The 13,408-nt window shown below is 33.1% G+C and overlaps 1 protein-coding gene across 1 annotated transcript in view; it reads left to right on the top strand.

Moving 5' to 3' along the window:
• Window positions 1-472: 472 nt before the first annotated feature.
• Window positions 473-13,408, top strand: part of LOC149420850 (serine/threonine-protein kinase NIM1-like) — a 139,235-nt gene continuing 126,299 nt past the window's right edge. Inside the window, exon 1 of the mRNA XM_089635243.1 lies at window positions 473-610. The gene's annotated coding sequence lies outside the window, so the exon portion shown is untranslated. The remainder of the gene's footprint in view (window positions 611-13,408) is intronic.

The raw sequence follows: 13,408 nt of genomic DNA, 5'->3' as shown, positions 1-13,408 counted from the left end.
AACAGCCACCTGTTGATAAATTATTATACTTAAGAAAGTAAAGATTTTTGTCAATAGATGTCAGTCTGCAGAAATGTTCCATAGTTCTTGCCTACAACCCACAAAGAAGACTGCCATCGGATTTACGATGAGGACAGTGTGGACATTGAAAACAAATCAAGCCGAGCTGAGTTTTCTGAGCTGTTTCGTCAAGCACAACAATTTTGTTCACCATTGCAATGATATTTATTTAAAATAATCCACTCAGAACAGTTTATCTGTAGCTGAATCTGCTAAATTTATGTAATCATTTTTATGGTAAAATTTCGTATTGTACCCATTTAGCCGAGAAGCACACCAATAAAATTTGTTTTCATTATTAGTTTCACCGGTTTCAAAACTGAGGCAGCACCATCGCTTCCATCCGCTCGATGTTCACTCCGCTAATTCGTTATCACAAACTAACAACTGACAGATCGCCAGTTGGCGAGGCGCGCAGATTGTGACAGGTTCGCACTTTGGATTTCCGAAGATTTTGTACAATTCTCTGTTTTGTTGGTGTATTTTACTAAACAGTTTACTGCTTCGTTAGCATTTGGAAACAACATCAGCTGCTATAATCAACAAAATCGTGAGTATTCTGTGTGATGCTTTATTTATTTTCCTATTGAATTATTACCTTTATTTATAGATGTTTTCGAAAATTATTTTCGACTGAACACTACATTACACATTATATTTTAACATTTATGAGTTAAATCCATACTGATTTTAAAGGATTTGAATTTAAAATAGAAATAATGATTTAATTTTATAGTTCTATATTTGTTTAATGGTTTAAATACGTAAATATTTGTGTATGTTAAGATTTTTGAGGCGCTGTATTATTTGTTTTTTTTATCTAATCACATAAATAATGCACAGTTAGTCGTTTTACGATATGCCACATTTAGAATGAAAACATTTCGTAATACATGCCATTAATCATTTTAATATTAAACGTATTTACCGCCAGGCTCTAACGATAAAGATCGATAAACTTTTAGTTTGGATTTTGGTTCTAATTATGCAATTTTTATAATTATTCTCCTTTGTAATCTCCGTGGAAAAACTGAAATAGACGTCTGGGCCTGATAGCTGCATTTGCCTTTGTTGAACATACAAAGGTTTAAAGAGGTCGAAGGTACGGTTCAAATAATTTCAACTTGTAAGAGCAAAATTTACCAAAACTTTATCGATACATTTATTTGTAATTTTGCTGTTATCTAATCTGAAATAACTCTTTATCAATCATAAACAATATAATGCAAATTTCTAACTCATGCGGTAGTTCTGCGATCTACTGTAGGTGTAATGATTTGCTACGGCAGAAATGCGGAAGTTTAAAAGGAACGGCTGCGCGACATTTTTCATACAAAACTTAAATCTGGATTTAAGACCAAATACCCAACCTAACTGAATAATTATTTTTATCAGAATATGTAGCAAAAATATCAAATGCGGAAATATGTAACATTATTTATTTTTGTTTTAAATTATGATAATAGGCCATTAAAGAATTCCATTTTTGATGTTTTTAGAGGCAACATTAGAATCAATTATTATTTGCGAGTTAACTTAATTAGTAAAAACGTAATTTTGCTCTTCCTACTGTTTTGATATAATGATATAGAAAATGATAAATAAATATTTGTTGTTTTTAGTAGAAATTTTAATTTAAGTATGACGAATTTGCGTTCCAGCGTAAAGCGGTCCTTTGTAATTTAAATATGTTTTATTTATTTTATATTTATTCAGTTAATAGAGCAAAATTATTTATTAAAATTATTATCACTAACTCACAAATAATTGATAACGCTTTAATGATTTAACTTGGATTTAACACAAATAAATAAAGTATTACACATTCATACAAGATGTTAATAATAATTTTTGATTTAATAAATAAATAATTATTCAGTTCGGTTGGGTTTTCAGCCGTCCCCTTAATTTTTTTTGGCTTCTTCCGAACCATTATTGTTACTAGAGCAGTAGATCTCGCGTAATGTTGATTATTCCGATTTGACAGTTCGTAACGCTCATGCGGAGTAAAAATGTACTATCTAACACGGCTAACATCTTGACAGGTTGACCGGACACGGAACACACAAATTTACAGACATAAGAAATGCAAAGCGCTCGAGTTAAAACTAGACTTCGCTGTACTCAGTCCATTACGTCTTCAGTTGCATTACTCTCCTTTTTATATTATGTGATTTATTTATTACGATTTTTCTAAATTAAATGCCATACCTACGGTACCCTTGACCAAGAAGAAAAAACTGATGTAATACAATATTATGCGTATTATCAATGTATGTAGGGCGTTGACTATTTTTCTTGATAAATGTTTACAAGTATAAGGCGTATAAAATTTCCATTGTTAAGTACCTACCATAGACATTCAAATAAATAGACGAGCCAGTCAGGGAGGCGGTGTGACCGTCCCACTTTCGGTGATGTCTATAAATGAATCTGACAGTATACAGGCTACTCGCATTTTGATATCACCGTCCGGTCCTCGAAAATAAAACCTGCTTACGAATTACTAGTCCTTTTTATACTAGCGCGCAAATTTTCTGGCTGCGTAAAACTTAACTACGTATCCCAAATCGGGTAAACAAAAGTTCAGGCTTGTTTCAAAAATTTAATATTTCGTTACACTATTCGCTACGTAAGGCGGTTCGTTTAAAAACGAACATTCCCACAATAGACAGCGCTGCAAACCTTTGCCTTATTTTAGCGAACTTTGCTTTTCTGCGCATAGTCTGGTTATTTCAATGTGCGCTCTTCGGTGGTCAATGTACGACTGATGTCATAGTTTATTCAAAGCATTCACTAACCCTCCTGGTGTCAAAAATACGATCTCGTGGTTTACCTTCAACCTATTATTCTCTTTCGTACCAGTATTAATATCGTCTACTTCAACCTTTGCCAGTAAAGCGCGAAAACGACCATTATATCCGCATTATTGACCAGTTTTCTGATGATTTACCTTAGTATGTAATAATGTTACTAAGTTTAGAAATGACAAATACCTTGATTGGAGTTTTTATCACCTCACATTAGTCCCAACTGATTAGTAGCTTAGCCTCTGCCTTCCCAATAAAATGACACTACTAAAATACGGTCTTTGTTTTATAGAATATAAAAATATATAATACGATACAGAATTCCGTGTATTACATAATATCTCGCTAAAAATACTTTGATTGAAGTAGGTAACTCAGCCAAGGACATTGCTGTGTAAATAGATATTACTACGACTATGAATGTACAAATCACACGATATTGATGATAAGTGTATTATTTTTCAGATACTTGACATAAAACATAACTAACAATTTTATAATAGTATATGTAACAGGTTACAGTAAAACCTCGGTCAAAGGAGTACCAAGGTATTAATTATATTTAGATGAGACGTGAAGCGAAAAATTAGGTTACATTTTTTTACCTCCTAGTGACCTACAACGCTCTAACTAAAACTACCGAATCCGGCCTGCGCACACCGCTTATCGCGTTCTAATAGTGGAACACGTTTAGACAAGATATTAGTACGCAATAGCGTCTGTAATTATACAGTGTTGTGCCTCCGGGGTTTTTCACAAACTCTCTGATTAAATAAAACTCCGGCTTCAAGAAAACACTTGGATTTTTAATGTGATATATTTACAATTTGCTCTGATGTCTGAAGTCTTAATTAGCAGGCGGTTGGAATAATCTGGACCCCGACCTTGAAGTTTTCCCTTTACTTATTATCCACTCGGTCTCTACAAAACTCCATAGCTAACGCCATCTGTGGTAACTTAATAGACTACTACGAGTGCCATCTATGGGCAAGGTCTTACATTAATATCAAATGAAAATGTCTCATCAAATACCCCAAAAATACATAAGCCGTTATATCGTATAAAAAAATAAAATAAAATAGTTCATTTTATACCACTCTGCATGCAAATCATTTACAAAAATCGTCGTACAAGATGGCTGCCTGGCAATTTCCCCTCACTCTAGATTTGGCTTCAATGTCATTCATACAAAGTCGCACTATTGCTCTGTCCATGGCTTTTTAGGTCCATGTGTGTAGTGATGCAATGATTACATTTCCGGATTTTTCCCAGCGTAAAATAATCCACACATTATTCTGTAGAATTATGTACGTATTAAAAATGAAGAATTTAAAAGTTTGTCAAATCATCTGATTCATGTTCATCTAATTTCATGTTCCCTCGGGACGGGGAATCCCATTTCCTAACCCAACCGCTAGGAATCTATTATTATAATCGACTAAGGACGTGTTTATCTGTAATTAGTGATAGTATCAACCATGTTAATGTAATTGTATTTTCGAGAGCTTTGGTATGAATCACTGTTGACAAACCCAACAAAAAAATAACATATATATATACAAAGTAGGTACATACTTCGGTACCATGTACAATTGTACAATGCAGGTTGCACAATATACATACGCGAAATCTCAATATTTGTGTAAGTTTTCTGTTTTTAAACTCTTCCCGACGAAAGTATATCAGTAAAATTGACAATCAATCAAACAAATAAAACAATACTAATTTTGGCTGTGGGTCTGTCTGTGACTGATTGTAACTCTGGTTCAATTTACTCGAGTTTGTTATGATTATGTCATATTCAAAATTAGAACTTGTTGTGCCAAGAATTCTGACAAGCGATAAAGTACATTCTACCTGTAATATAATATTTTTTGCCGAAAAAATATTTTAATTCTATATTTGAAATATGTTATTCTTTTGTTTAAATTCCTTAGCGATTATCTTGCAAATAAAGTCAGATTTATTGATTTTCAAGATTCTGCGCTTTTTACACTTTGAAGAAAACGTAATTAACATACGATGTTATTCCTAAAGTAGATTTATGCTAGTCCCTCTAAGTAAAAAAATTATAATTATATTAAAAAGAAAATAGACCCTTTTCTTTTTTTTATCTGGAGTTTGCCCCAGTACTTACTTATATGTATAGCAATCTTTATAGTACCTACCCAGTGTTGTAATATGACATACATTAACCATAAATAATGTACATATCTTGAATAATAACAATATAATAAAAAATAATGCTATATTACGAATCAATGTTTTGCCAAGCAGCGTGACAAGACAAAATTATATTTATTTTTTAATATTGTTATAACAAGATAATTTTGTCAGAAGCCTCGTTAAACGAGGTGTTGCTGTATCCGTAAATTGAAATTCTGCATTGCTGAAGCATTTCATTATAATACGATTTCCTTATTGGATAATTGAATAAAATGTAATTTTTTGTTACTGAGGTAATTCATTACAAGACGTGATATTACAATATTGTAAAAAGGCTTCATAGAATTTATTATTATTATTATTTCATATCTCATCAACTGCGACAAACAGTGCACAGTGATAATGGATTTGAAATTATTGGCATGTGTGCCGGAACTTAAGGCCTGTTTACACGAAGCCAATGTTTAGTAGCAAATAAATAGTTTCTAAAATTAAAAAAATGAGGCGCATATAACGCATTTGAAATACACAGAAAACTTTGCAAACTGAACGAAAGTGATGAAAATACTGAAGGTCCGCTGATACGATGACAGTGTTAAGGTGATTTAGTGGCAACTTAATGGTTTAGTTAGTTTTAAGGCACTGTTTGCGCGTGGACGCGTAATCAGTCACTAAATCGATGGCATCATATAAACAGACTTATTTTACGATGAAAATTAGATTTTCCGTCCATGCTTGGTGGTTTCTAGTCAGCAAAGCGTGCCAATGGAAGTATTCCAAATTCGATGAAAATCGAACCTCTGAAACTCCTGAAACAATGTTTGTACTTTTCAAATGGCATTTAAAGTAAATTGAATAGTTTTTTTATTTTTTTTTTTTTTTATTTATTGTTTTTGTGTTTAATTCGTAGAACTCCATTTAATTTTTTTATAAATTTAATTTAGATTAAATTTGATAATATTATTATTAAGTTCTGCAAGTGTTTTAGTTTTTTATTATTGTGACAGCTGTTTCGGCTTACAAGGTTTTAGTTTTTTATTATTGTGACAGCTGTTTCGGCTTACAAGGCCATTTTCAAACAGTTTGAAAATGGCCTTGTAAGCCGAAACAGCTGTCACAATAATAAAAAACTAAAACACTTGCAGAACTTAATAATAATATTATCAAATTTAATCTAAATTAAATTTATAAAAAAAAAAAAATAAATAAAAAATAAATTGAATAGAACATAAAGGACTTAGCACGTGTAGGATCATCGTAAAGGATAAAAAACGCGAACGACACGTCTATAACGTACAGATCGTAGAACGTAAATGGTTGCTCCACTTCCGCCCACCCTCTACGACGAAGAATATGTAATAATTAATGATCCGGCACTTTTTTTATTTCTTTTTATCTTAAAAAACCTATTTATTACGTAATTTGAAAAAACATATTATTGTATCTAAATATAAAATGATTTATCTACGTACAGGGTGTTAAGGGACGTACTTGACGTCTTATTATTAATTATTTTTTTATTACGAAATTAATAATTATTTTTATATAAAGCAAAAATTGAAAAATTAGCAGTAATGTTTATAATACATTTGTATAATTTTTTTTTCGTTATCTGTAATTTTTTTCAGTGTTTATACGAAACAACATAAGGTGAGCCATTTTAAAAACTTTGTGTTTAATTTTAAATTAATTTAAAAGTGTAATTCAGTTCTTTCAAAAATGGTTTTTAGTTTTCGGATACATTCAGAAATATTGGATTTATTTGGATTTTATTGAGAAGCGGAAATACACACAAATTCTCCGACTTTTTGACAGCATCTTTAAGAAATATAACGGTCAATGTGCCAGAGGCCTGAAAGGTTGAGAAATTAAACTCTTCTGAAACAGAATATTTTAAATTTTTTCTAGCTCACGAACTTTACAAAAACCTTTATCAAAACGCAAGATTTAACAATTCTCTTTCATTCCTCGTTGGTTTCTTCTGCCGGAGAATCGAGACAAATCGAGAGTTTGGAGAAATTTCCACACAGTGTTCCCCACTCTCATTTAGCGTTCCAAGGCGGCCCCTTGTCCTCTTGTGTCTTGTGTCGACGTGTAACCGACGTAACTGCGAGTACGATCATTCCATTGTTGGGTTCCATTCCATTTCATCTGTCACCCACACAATATTTGGTCCGACGCGCGGAACTTCTATTTTGGGAGACCGACGGTGACTTACCTACTTATAATGTTTAGTGTTTCTATTATCATTGTCTGATTTAAACTCAATGCCAAACAATGTTAATTTCCCTTTCCTGTAGAAGTCGCGTTTGCGTATATTCGCTAGCAGCTGCCAACAAATTAACACTGGATTACCGGTCCCAAACTCTCTAAAAAAACATATTCTCAATTTGCGACCGAAGATTCGTGTTAAAAAATTTGGCAGTCGAACTTATTTTTGCAATAAATATGCGTACTTCTAAGTGGGTAGGTATTGGCATATGTCTGTTGATTTTCATCACCTTAGTACCTACGTACTTCTTTTCGATTTTCCATCACAAACAATATTTTGAATTCCATTTATGAATATCAATATTGGAATTTGATAGAAAAAATTGTTCGTGAGAAAAATACCAATCTCTAACTTTCGTCTTGTTTTGTAAAAACGCATTCTGAAAAATGTTGCAAAATTTTAGCATAATTCACATAGTCTTCTCGCGCATATTCGTCTGTTATTACGACTCTTGTCTGACTCTTAATTTAAGAAATATAAATATTTCACTTTATAACTAAATACAAGCTATATAATATTGTTACATCTCATCGTCACAATCACGTTACATTTGAAGGACATTATAATTGGAAGGTGATTGATTGTACAGGTGTATACCCCCATAACCTATGCTTCGCTTACCACTTTCAATCTTACTGTACGATTTATTATTTTGTCTTGTATATTGTTCGTGTACTTGTAACGTTCTTATAAATGTGTCGTCCGTGTGTGTAAGTCCAATTTGTGTATTGTATATTAAAAGGCATACGATATATATATATAGAAATTTTTGATTTTCAATAAGTTTAATTCTTGGAAATGAGAAATTCATGAAAACAGATTCCCACAAAAAACTTCACAAAGAAATGAACTTATTGATTCACTTGATCTAACTATCATGCCACGTGTTCCTAGGTCGTCTCTAAATTCTTACATCTACCTCCACGTCCTATCATAATTACCGTATTACGTTATTTTATTCGTTTATCGAATGCACGAGTTTAAACATCTTCAAACGTTATTTTCTTAATCTTGTTTGTTCCGCTTTCAACGACCTATCCTTTTGATAGATTCATTTTTATTAAGTTATTCGTTTCTGTACCTATTCGGATATCTTAGGAAATATAATATCTAGGTTCATGGCTTCCTAATACGTGTAATATATTATGTGTATGCCTAGAAGGGGCTTATATTTTCGATGTCTTAATATCTCGGTTTCCGTTTATTTCTGCCTCTAATATTGGTTGTTTATTTTTACTGAGCGCTATCGTGCTTCCTAGAGCAGAAAAGGGTTTATCGTGATTATGGATCGAGTTTTCCTCTAAACGAAACCCAGACATATAGGCTCATTATAGTGACTAAAACTATTCTGACAAATAAAGCCTTCTGATGATAATATTGGTGGTTAAAAAGATTAATACTTCAACAACTTTCCAAGAGGTGCAGCAAACCTTTTTTGTCCTTTACAAAATTTTGCGTCCCGGAATAAAATATATTATTTATTTGCTTACAATTGTTAAATATTCATCATAGATTTGTAGAAAATTCAGAAGATGTCGCACTTTAAAATAAAAATTGGTATATTTGTCCAACACACTATCTAAATTCCTTTCAATTCGGTAGAATCTTACAACAATACATGAAGATAGTAGCCAATAAATAAGCGATAAGAAACTGAATGTAATGTTGGTAGCTCTCAGTCGAAGTATGATACAGTTAAACAACTACATAAGTTGATATGGTCGAATTAGCTCCGTGGTCTTGGGTTCAATTCCTAGATGGGACTGAAGCTTTTTCTGTCTTTTCTGTTTTACGTATTTCGCTTGAGAGTCGTTAATATTGTCTTCAATGATTAAATATTACAATTTTAAGTTTTACTCATTAAGTTATTCGATTCAAAAAAATATTAATCCTGAACTTGTAGAAAAGTCGATAGATGTCACATGTCAAATATTAAAATAAAAATCGATATGTTTATCCAAGATACTATTTAGATTTCCTTTAGTTCGGGTGGAATCTTGTATCTTGAAAGAAAATGAAGATTGTGTTGGTAGCTCTCAGTCGAACAGTTAAAAATGACGTAAGTTCAAACGGTCGAATTAGCCCAGTGATTAGAGCAGTGATTTTTCTGTCTTTACTGTTTCACTCTTTCGTTTGAGAGTCGTTAATATTGTCTTAAATGCTGAAGTTTTACATTTTAAGATTTTACTTATTAATTTATTTTACTATAAAAACTTTTTTTTTTAAATATTTTGACAGTTTAAACATGAACAATGATATTTTCCGACACAAATATTTTTGTTCAAAAATAATATTTAGTTCCAATGTTAAAAATTGACAAAGTCATCACATTTTACTCTACTATTTGCGTAATATCGCAGTATAAATTTCTGCTGGGAACCTACATATTACGATATTAATAGTACGACTTATTCTAGTCTTTTGTTCAATTTTGCAATGGTTTTTCTTCAGTCTTCATTCTAATCTATTGAGTTTCCCACGTTAGGCCTCGATTTGTACTTTGTAGGGAACATAGTACTTATTATGGAGTTATGAAATATTATTCATACGAATACCTGCGTTTTGTAATCGGCGCGTCTTTTGCTAGATCCTAATCTAACTGAGCCCGAATTTATTTTGTCGCGTTGCGAAATATTTCCAGCAAAGGTTGTGAAAAGTCGTGTTCAAATCAAAAACTTATAAAGGCACCTACTAGGTCCGTATCCAGTGATTGCCTACAAACGTGCTGCATTGGCACATAATATGCAAGGTTGGCATTCGTGACAAACTGCATGTAATGATATTCCTGACATCAATAACACTTGATAGTCACAGTTCTGACGTTTATCTTATTTAATTTGTGGCAAAATGTTATATATATTTTTAAATAACACAAGTTAGCTTTGGTTTTCACCGTAAATAACGTTCTTGCCCATTGGTTCAAAGTACAGCTTTCACTCCCGGACCTTTGTCGGCACCGTAATCCCGGTGCTGCGACTTGAATACGTTTTTTTTTTGTTTTCACGACATTGTTTTAACCGTGGGGATATTTTTTTTTATTGGCAGTTTGTTATTTATTGCACAATATATAAAGAATTATTAATTATTATTCTAAATATTCTAACTTCTATGCACTTATATATATTTTAAATTACAAAATATATCTTTTCCACCGTATATGATGTTCTTGCCCATTGGTTCAAAGTACAGATAAAGAGGAAGAAATTTAAAACAAATTAAATCAAATTAGAAGTAAAAATAAAATTGACATCAAAAAAATCAGGTCACATTGGCGTTGTCCCGGTAGATAGACTCGTTGTGGATGACAATGCATTTTATTAACTTGCAAACGCTGATGCATCCGAAATTATCTGAAATTGGATGACATCAGAGCAGTTTTTTTTTTTTTTAATTTAGAGAGACACTTTAAAATACATTTATCATAGTATAAAAAAAGTTTTGTTGTGGGTTGATTTTTTTCCGCTAACCCCAACCCACACAGGAGGCCCCGAAGAAAACAATTTCACTCGGGGCCTATGTGTATCTTTTGAGATGCTATGTGGAGGTTATTTTTTAAGAAAAATAAGTAGAGGAAATTCTGGGAAGGTAAAAGGTATGAGGGTTGGGTATGAATCTAGGGATCAGGAGTGACGGACACATGAATATATCCCTCCCACTGCGGCGCAAGGCGATGGATCGAGATCAGTTGGAGAGGTCAAAGGGTGTCCCCAAACCAGCCTCTCCCGATCTGGCACGCCACGCAGCTGGTGGGCGTACTGAACACACCTCACCCGATGAACCCGGGCACCCCTGCTAAATTACTAAACGCAGCTAACCTATCAATATGTTTTAATGCAAGAGAGAAGTTTTGTATGCAGCACCCCAGATAAAAGTTTTATATAAATTTGTTTGTAATTATTTATTTATTTCATTATTCATGTGAAGACTGGTTTGGCCAAAACTCAGGGCTAATCTAGTGGTTAATTATTTCAACGACATTATACCCACTACCTTCTAGGTACCCATTTGCCACGGCAGGCTGTATTTTGAGTGAATGGTGTTCATAATGCGATTTCGCTATGGCCGCTGATTATGGGGCGGGATCGTTCCTAAAATGATGAAACGTTCATGAAAATGTGCTTCGTCCATATTTATTGTAATTTCAAACATGGTAATGTTTTTTCGCCTTCGTCTCAGTAAAAACGCGTCTGAAAAAATGCCAAAAAGCTGGTATTTGGCAATAAAATTTAAGCATTTATTTCTACTTAATAATGTACGCCGTGTACTTTATTATGGTGACCGGATAACTCACCTTTAAAAGGTGATATAAAGGCATTTAAAAGTGATCGGTTAGGTTTATATGGTAGTATTTTTCATCGTCTTTAATGACAAACTATCACTTTTTAAAGGTTTGGTGAATTGTCATTGTGAACAATATACTCCTCACCATGAGAACCATTAGCAGGTTGGTCTTACAGGCAGGAAAGTGGAATAATCCACGATGACGCTGTCTTATGTTGCATATACATTTGCGAAACCAGACGCGAGCCGAACCACAAATTATGGGAAACCAACGAATTAACCACAAGGGGGGTTTCGCGTCGTTTGCGGTTGCGTTCCGATACAGCCACTGATATCAGCCGCACTCTTTGGATCTTCCTTGTTATTCTATGGTTTTCGTGGAAATTTCGGATAGCAGAAAAAATAACGAATAAAATAGTATTTAGAATACTACGAGAGTAATACCTAGGATTAAAGGAACTAAATTGGCTAATAGTGAAACAGATCCTGACCTTGAACCCGATGATATTTATACATACCAGCGCCCTTGAGGTGTTTTTGCACAAAAACGGCGCTATAAAAGTCATCCAGGTATTATTATTATTATTATAAATAATAAACAACCTGTTTACAAAATTATAAACAACAACATTCGCAAACATAAAACAAGAACGGGCGTTGAAATTAGTGTACCAAAAAGGACTAAGCCAATACACAAAATAGTTTACTACGCAAAGGAATGCAATATTTGGGTACTTATACATTTATATATATTACATTTGCGTACCGAAACGCGAACCGTGCCACGAATTACGGGAAAGGGACGAATCAACTGCAAGCGGCGTTTCGCGCCATTTGCAGTTGCTTCGTGTCTTTCCCAGAAGTTGAGGTTCAGTTCGGCAGTTTGGCTCGTGGATGTATGCGTAGCATTATAATGCGCTGTCAGAAACTTTAAAATCTACACCTATTGATTCAAGCTGAATCTTAGCAGCCATATTAATCAAAAGAAAATTAATAAATAACAAAAAAATTACCAATAATAAATTAGACATATGTAAACTTGACTGTACAAATGGCACAAATAAAATAAATATAATATATTATTTTTATTAGGATTACATGCAACTTTCAACCTCTGTATTAGGGCACTAAAAGTAGTTGGCTTTCTCTTATGATGTGCTGTAAATAATTAGTGTTCATGCAGTTCGTATTATTAATTATTATTAACGGTCATATTATCATACTCACATGGGCGAATTTTAACGAGGAAGGAAGTATACTTATGTAAAGCAATATGATGTCTCGCCTCGCGGCACATCTTAGAAAGTGATCATCTAATACTATGTATGAATCAACGCTGACTTTGTTATTATTATTTTTTAATGTTTCCTGACCTTCACGCTCATTTACCTCGGAGGTGTGCAGAGAAGATAAAACGCCACAAATGTATGTCACATTCCATGCTCTTTCGTCATTAATTTATTAAAATTGATAACGGTAACTTTGTTTTAGCACATTTTTTTAAACAATATTTTAGACGCCCTTGCATACAAATCCTATTAATAATTCATATTATACATAGATAATAAGAACAACGGAAATGTGCCATGAACCATTATTAGTATCGTTATCACATGGTGTTGCAAATTGCATCCACGCACAGTGGCGTATCCGTGCAGTTTGGTCGTTTTCCGACGACAGTCGGCACACAAACATGCATCTCTCTTTGTTTTTACTATCTATAAGCAGCATTTCGCGCCGTTTGCGGTTTCCCATAATTCGTGGTTCGGCTCGCGCATATTTTGTCCTGTTTATACAATATTTATGATATTTATCGTGT

Source organism: Hesperophylax consimilis, chromosome 9, assembly GCF_061612785.1.
Source record: "Hesperophylax consimilis isolate HC1 chromosome 9, BYU_Hcon_1.0, whole genome shotgun sequence".
Classification (NCBI taxonomy): Eukaryota; Metazoa; Arthropoda; class Insecta; order Trichoptera; family Limnephilidae; genus Hesperophylax; species Hesperophylax consimilis.
This window is presented reverse-complemented; position numbering and strand designations above follow the sequence as displayed.